This window comes from Taudactylus pleione, unplaced genomic scaffold, assembly GCF_031769625.1.
Source record: "Taudactylus pleione unplaced genomic scaffold, aTauple2 ptg001339l, whole genome shotgun sequence".
In the NCBI taxonomy this organism is placed as follows: Eukaryota; Metazoa; Chordata; class Amphibia; order Anura; family Myobatrachidae; genus Taudactylus; species Taudactylus pleione.
The window spans coordinates 351,691-359,677 of NW_028285739.1; the positions used below are offsets into that span (position 1 = coordinate 351,691).

At 39.8% G+C, this 7,987-nt stretch overlaps 1 pseudogene; it reads left to right on the forward strand.

Moving 5' to 3' along the window:
• The first annotated feature begins 6,952 nt into the window (after positions 1-6,952).
• LOC148443046 (5S ribosomal RNA) lies at positions 6,953-7,071 on the forward strand (annotated as a pseudogene).
• Positions 7,072-7,987: the final 916 nt, after the last annotated feature.

Below are 7,987 nucleotides of genomic sequence, written 5' to 3' on the forward strand. Positions count from 1 at the left end.
CTTCCGATATCTGTTTCTCCTCAAGTGAAGAGAGAGAGGGAAGCAGGAAGTGATTCATGTTTGAATGTTTGTTTGACAATAAAGTTAGTCCAATTTGTTTACTCTTGATTGTCATCAGGGCCGTTTCTAGGGGCAGGCGACCCGTGCAATCGCACGGGGCGCGCTGCCTCCTACCCCTGCTGTAGAAACAGCATGTTAACTGCCGGGCGCCCGCTGAGATTCAGTTACCAGCGGGCGCCCGGCAGAGCAGAGCAGCCAGAGACGGAGACGGAGGCTCCTGCTTCCGGCTCCCACAATGTGCACTATGGGAGGACGTCATGACGTCTTTCCCATAGTGCAGAGAGAGGAGCAGCCGAGCGGAGCGGACGCCAGAGCGGGGCTGAAGGTAAGTGTTACTGTTTTTTTTTTTTGTGTGTGCAGGCAGCCTGGACAATACTTGGGGTGAGGCACTACTACTGGGGGCACTTCTGCTGGGGGAGCCACCATTACTGGGGGCACCTGGGCACAGCTACTAGGGACATTACTCTGGGGGCACTACTACAGGGGGTGACACCACTACTGGGGGCACCCGGGCACTACTACTGAGGACATTACTCGGGGGGCACTTCTACTGGGGTTATTGCTTAGGAGGCACCACTACTGGGTGCATTACTCAGGGGCCAGGGGCACTTCTACTGGGGGCACTACTACTTGGGGCTTTTCTACTTGGGGCACTACTACAAAGGGAGCATTACTATTGGAGGCACTAATACAGGGGCATTAATACTGGGGAATTTATAAAGGGGACACTACTACAGGGGGCATTACTATTGGGGGCAATACAACTGGGGACACTAGTACTGGGGCACTACACAAGGGACCATTACCATTGGGGGCATTACTGATGGGGGCATGACTACAGGGGACATGACTACAGGGGGCACTACTAATGGGGGCTCTGCATAAGTTACACTACCACTGTGGGCACTGCATAAGGGGCATAAATACAGGGGACACTGCATATGGGCACAATATACAGGGGGCACTGCATAATGGGCACTTTTGCCTGAGAGCCAGTGGGGGGGAAGCCTAAGACCTGTCGGGATGGAATGGCAAGGGAGGGGGCTGAAATGAAGTGTGTATTATGTGAATCATGTTTTTTCAATGTGTTTTATGTGGTTCTGGATTTAATAATGTATTTGAGGTGGATGTGGTTTTAAAATGTAGTTTTTGTGCCTCTGGCGATTCCAATATATTTTATGTGGAAGTGGTTTGTTGCAGTGTATTTTATGTGGATCTGGCTGGGCTCGCTACCAACGCGACTAAAACCGGGTGTGATGCAAGGTCATACTTCTGCAAATGTCACACCACAGGCATGCACACAGAAATGCGGCGTGGGCTTGTGACAGCTAGGCCACACCCCATACTGTCTATCTTTTGTTTAGCTACATATTTTTTTCAACGCTTTGCCTCTGACAGGTTAGACACCCCTGTACTCAGTAGTCATGGTGGCTATCATTCTGTGGTCTTTCTAGATCAATCTCCCTTACTGTGATACCACACCCCCTCACGATGACGCCACGCCCACTCCACAATATTACTGCTACGAGGGGGGGGGGCGCATTTTGACTGCTTGCACTGGGAGCCTCAGACCCTAGAAACTGCCCTGATTGTCATACCCACCAGAAGTCACATACGCTAAGTGGTATCTGCTCCCTTTGGGGTTTATGTACTAATCCTTGGAGAGAGTGAAAATGGAGGGAGATAAAGAGGTCTGTTCATGAAGCAGAGAAGAGTCATGTTTAGCTGACATCAGGGCTCTCCTCTGCTTTGTGCAATTCATGGAGCAAGTTACCGTGTACCCGCTTCATGCCTGCATCACATCACCATACATTTGGCCCCTTAAAAAGTGGGAGGCACATATAGAAACCGTTGTAATTCCTACACCGTTCACCTGATTTGGATGTAATTACCCTCAAATTAAATCTGAAAGTCTGCAGTTACAGCACATCTTGCCATTGTGGTGGTGAATAGAGGCCAAAATATGAAAATTCTGTCAATGTCCCAATATTTATGCACCTGACTGTACATTATATTTAAAAATGTAAGGTTTTATTTATATTGATTTTTAGTCCATAGGCCCAATATAAGAGCCTGCCAGTTGTGGCAAATGGTGAGATTTAAAGCAGCACTTTTTTTCAGGCAAACCCAACTTGACATTGCCTTATAAAGAAATTGCTGCTTTAAATATTGCAGCTAAATAACCCAACTCTCACCGCTTGCTACAATTTGCAGGCTGCTACTTTTGTCTCATGTTGTCATTCAATTAAACCTATTTAAAACGTATAGCACATTCAGGCTTGGATCTGAGTCAGATGCAGCAGGGATGTCGGCCGCAGAGGAGCAGAGACAGCTGGATAGGATGCTATACTTAGATGGAGAACCTGTACATGCCATAGAGGTGGTGCAAGTTTCGATGGTGCGACCGATGGTGCGTCTAAAGAGGTACTAAGCGATATTTCAGTTTCTACGGCCGCTGACAGTGGGCGCCTCAGTCCTTGCACCTTCAAAATCATGGATGTAGACCAGAAGGGCTTTGTAGTGGCATTAGCATAAAGTCGCAGATGCAACTGTGGCAAAAGACACAAATACGGCCGTGACTGGGTTTGGTTCAGGATCAGTCCCTCAGTTTGGTTTACATTTTTTATTTTTTAGAGTCAATTGGAAATATTAATACATCAAAACATAAATATTAATTGATGTTACAGAGATACAATTCCACTAAATAATTGGATAAGTAAGGAGTAATAGTTGGAGTTGAGTTTTGCACAGGACACAACTAAGAGACGGGGGTAGATGTAAAATTCTTTGATTAACACCACCCTGACGAGTTATTCAGATAATACATTTTTAGAGTTGGCGGTGCTCCCCAGAGTCAGAACAACAAGGTATGTAGAAATAAGAGAAAGAAGACTCTTTGTTGGGGGCACTCAAGATATAAGTGAAAGATTAAGATTTAACTTTTAATAGTTATGATTCTAAAATATAAGGTTGACACACAACAAACATATAACATGTATAAATACCGACAAAATTGCCAGTAGAGAAAACTATGAGAGATATATACTCATAGAGTAAAATAATCTGGATGATGGCGAAAATTGATAAATAAAGGTCAATCTGTTCATAACATGACTTCAGATGTGCATTGATGAATGGATTAATATTCAATATTCAAATATAAGTCAGTATATGTTAGAAAAACCTCCAAAGCAATGGCTAACACACATAATATAAATAAATACATGCATAAATTGCCTTCCCGCTCAAAAGATCCCTCGGTACATTCAATTAGGACAATATTGTTTATATATATAATTATATATATATATATATATATATATATACATGTCATTTCCTGGTGCCTATGGGGAGAGACATCAGGTAGAGTAGCACACACTGATATTCCAAAATAAATAGACAGATAATGAAATATATAAGTCCCACTTCTTAGGATAAAGGAGTAACAGCAGATAGTCACCTATGGAACATGCATGGGTTAGATATTGCAGTGTCAGAAAATAGTTGCAAGCAGTAACAAACTGAAAGCAAAAAGTGGGTAATTGTAGTGTGTCAAAAATTTCATAGATTGTAAAGGAGAGGTGCCCAAAACCTGTCTCCCCCACTTCTGCTGTCACTGTGTCTTGTATCAAACAGAGGACATGGGATGAGAGAGTGGGGTTGGCAGCTTGTAGGAAGGGGTATGAGCACTTCTGCTGTCAGTGTGCGCAAACCCTGGCTATCCTGATATTAAGGACATTGCAGGACAGGCAGGGCCGGTCAGCTGATGAGAGAGTGCGAAAAAGATATAAGATACAGTTTATGAGATAATTCAATACAATGTTTTCCACAGTTGGTGGGAAATGTGAACTGGTTTGATGCAATACACTGTTAGTAGCAGTGCTTTTCCTGAAGAGTTCAGTTTCCAGAATCCCCCTTGAGTTCTTATAAATGTAAAAAAACTTTAAAGCCTTTGGGTTAGAGGAAGTCAAACTTGGTATAAGAGGTGGTGACCTTACAAAGGAGTTACTAAGACTAGAAAGTCAATGGACCTTCAAGCTGGGAACCCTTACACCAGGAGGACTTAACGAATATATTAACAATAGTTCGTTTCTCTAATATCTTGAATTCGATACTGTACCTTCCTTTTTATACTTATATACACACACGTGTTCATGTATTGTGTGTTTATAGATATACATACAGGTGTATGTATGCATGTCACAATCTGTACCCCGCCCAGCCCAGACTGCACAATAATTACTAACCCTTGATATGAATACCATTATATCTGTATATTTCCCTAATTAAACTATTTATATTAATTCATAGTATTATTTTTCTCTAGATTTCTCTCTAAATACCACTGCTGTGTTTTTTTCTACATACCACTACCATTATTTAAGTTTGTAGAACCAATGATCTGATATGTCTTTGGAACTCATATATATTCATATATTTTCTATGAATCCAAGAAAAACCTTCTTCAGGGAAACCACAAAGTTGGCATCACCCATGAAAAGAAGAATAAGAGACGAAGAGGCATACGAGGAGGCAGGAGGAAGAAACTACAAAAGGAGGAACCTGATGTAGACCCCAAAGAAAGAGGGATCTTCAACCTATCGAAACATACTTTGTCTAAATATGAAGTGTCATTATTGAATAAAGGGTTGACATTCGCTCCATCAAATAATATGAACAAGTTTCAAACCTTTATTGATCTCAATAAATTTATAAGAAATCTGACATTAAAGAGACACTTCATAAGAAAAGATGACGCAGTTATTAAGAATTTTCAGGATCCTGCTTCCAAATCAGGACTAAAGGGTAAATCTAAATATTATCCACTGGAATCTAAAGGGAATCATCTCAATGTCTTCTATGACCTAGTGAAAAAAGATTTATGTGAAGGAAATCTTAAACACAATACTAAACAGAACCTAAAGAATAAAGAGAAAGTAGCTCTAAAAAATCTACAGAAGAATAATGACATAGTCATCAAACAAGCTGACAAAGGGGGGGGATTAGTCATTATGGATAGATATCAATACATCAAGGAATCTTATAGACTATTAGGTGATACTGATTCATACACATTACTTGATTGTGACCCCTTGGAGAATTACTTGGATGAACTAAGGAGATTATTAGTATATGGATTACACAATGGCATTTTAACCAAGGAGGAGTTCAGTATCTCCTACAGACTAATCCCACTACCCCCATATTTTATTTCTTGCCAAAAATTCACAAGTCTTTGGAAAATCCCCCAGGAAGACCCATCATAGCAGGGATAGATTCGCTAACCTCACACCTGTCTCAATATGTGGATATTTTTTTATGCAAATATGTGAAAGAACTGGAATCATACTTAAAAGACACTACTAATTTATTACAAATTTTAGAAGGGATGGAATGGAAAGGAACATACTCATGGGTCACAATTGATGTTCAATCTTTATACACATGCATTGAACATTGTAAAGGGATTAATGCTTGTAGAGAATTTCTTGAAGGGGACCCAACAATCAGCACTTTACACAAGGAATTTTTATGTGACTTAATGTCTTTTATCCTGGATCATAATTATTTTAAATTTTTACATCAGTTTTATCGGCAAATTTGTGGCACTGCTATGGGGACGATGTTTGCCCCAAGCTTTGCCAATCTTTTTATGGGATGTTGGGAAAAGAATTACATCTATGAAAATAATCCATTTGGTGATAATATTATATTTTTTAAGAGGTACATAGACGACATTCTGATAATATGGGAAGGGTCGGAAGAAGATTTTTATTTGTTTTAAAATCATATTTCAGCCAATAATATGAATCTGAAATTCACGTCAAAAATTAATAAGAGTACGATTGAATTCCTGGATCTAGTTCTAATTGGAGAAGAAAATAAGATCATCACAAAGAACTTCATAAAAGAAGTTGACACTAATAGTTATCTCCATTTCAAAAGCGGACACCTAAGAAGATGGAAGGAAAACATTCCGTACTCACAATTTCACAGGATAAAAAGAAACTGCAGTGAAACACAGACATGCAATGAGCAAATTCAAATATATACCAATCGATTCTTAGAAAAAGAATATCCTTCGAAGTTATTATTGGAAGCAAAAGACAGAATGGATACCATAGAGAGGAATAAGTTACTGGAGTATAAAAACTCAGAAGAGACAAAGAAGAACATCATTCCATTTATTACAACATATAATTCACAGGAGAGAGATATTAAGAATTCTCTTAACAAACATTGGAAGATCCTCTTAATGGATCCAGTTCTAAAGGAAATTTTACCACCCAGACCCCCCATTGTTTTTAGAAAGGCAAGGAACCTAAAAGACTCTCTAGCACCTAGTATGCTAAGAGATATTAATGCCCCAAAATCCAACATCATACATAACTGTCCAGGGAGTTACAAATGTGGCAAGTGCAATATATGTAAATTTTTACACCGGCAGAGAAAGACCTTCAGTAACTCTACAAATAGTAAGGAATACAAAATCAAACAACACCTTAATTGCAACTCAACATCAGTCATCTACCTCTTGGAATGTTCATGTGGAACAAAATATGTCGGTAAGACCAAAAGACCCTTGAAACTTCACATACAAGAGCACATTAGAAACATTAAAAACAAGGTGGAGACTCATATGGTGTCAAGACATTTTATTTCACACCATAGATCGGACCCAGACGAATTAACATTCAAAGCAATAGAACATGTGGAATTGGGAGATAGAGGAGGAGACCTTGCGAACAAATTATCCAAACTTGAGATGTTCTGGATCTTTGAACTGGACACTATGATTCCTAGAGGATTCAATGACAATTATGAGATAGCTCCTTTTCTCTAATGAAGATGAAGAAAGTATATTAGGGTGATTCATGCTATGTCCTAATTTACCTACCGTCATACCTGGGTTAGAATGCCCAATCTCGTCTGATCTTGGAAGCTAAGCACCATTGGGCTTGGTTAGTACTTGGATGGGAGACCTCCAGGGAAGACTAGGTACGGTAGTTCTTGATGTGACAATATAGGCATGAACCCCTTAAGAAGAAATTACTGATTTACAACTTGAAGATGGATGCAAGAATTCCAAGAATGAAGTAGTATAGGTTCCATATCTTAAGACCTATATAGGAACCATCTCCGATTCACAACTTGAAGATGGACGCAAGAATTTTAAGAATGAAGCAATATTGGTTCCACACCTTAAGACTCATATAAGAACCATTTGATCACACAGCCGGAAAAAGACTATATATATATATATATATATATATATATACATACATCTCCCTTTCCTTTTCCAAGAAATATATGCAAAAATGACCAAAGGAGACTTTTATTATATATTATTTATTAAAGTGTTTTAAGTATAACCAGCAAACATTATGAAAATCTATAATTATCCACAATTATTTATTTATTTATCACACAAAGATATATGCGATATTTACAGGTAGAGAGGTCAATAATTGGACTTAGATTCGGAGCAGATGTGGGAAATTGTGACCTTTTAACAAATCTATTTCACAGATTGCACAATATATAGCTTGCAATATATGTTTCTATTAACAGTGTTTCCATTGTATTATATAGGAAAATAATCCAATTGCTACTTCCAGGATCATAGAAATTAAGTATATATGGGAGTACAAAGATGGCAATTAACGGGAGCTACAAGATGGCCGCGAATAGAGACATCTCTTGGAGTACCAAGATGGATGCCGCCAGTCAGTGGAAGATGAAGCTAGAGATGATCTATGAAGCAGTGACGCATGACGCGATGTGCACGTGGTCGGGGAGTGGGTGGACCCTTCAGCCCATCCGGAAGAACGAGGGAGGTCGTGTAGCGCTTGATGAGGACGGAGTCAGCGGAGGCGGAAATGACGATTCACACCACACACTCAGAAGAGGGCGGAAGTACCGTGTC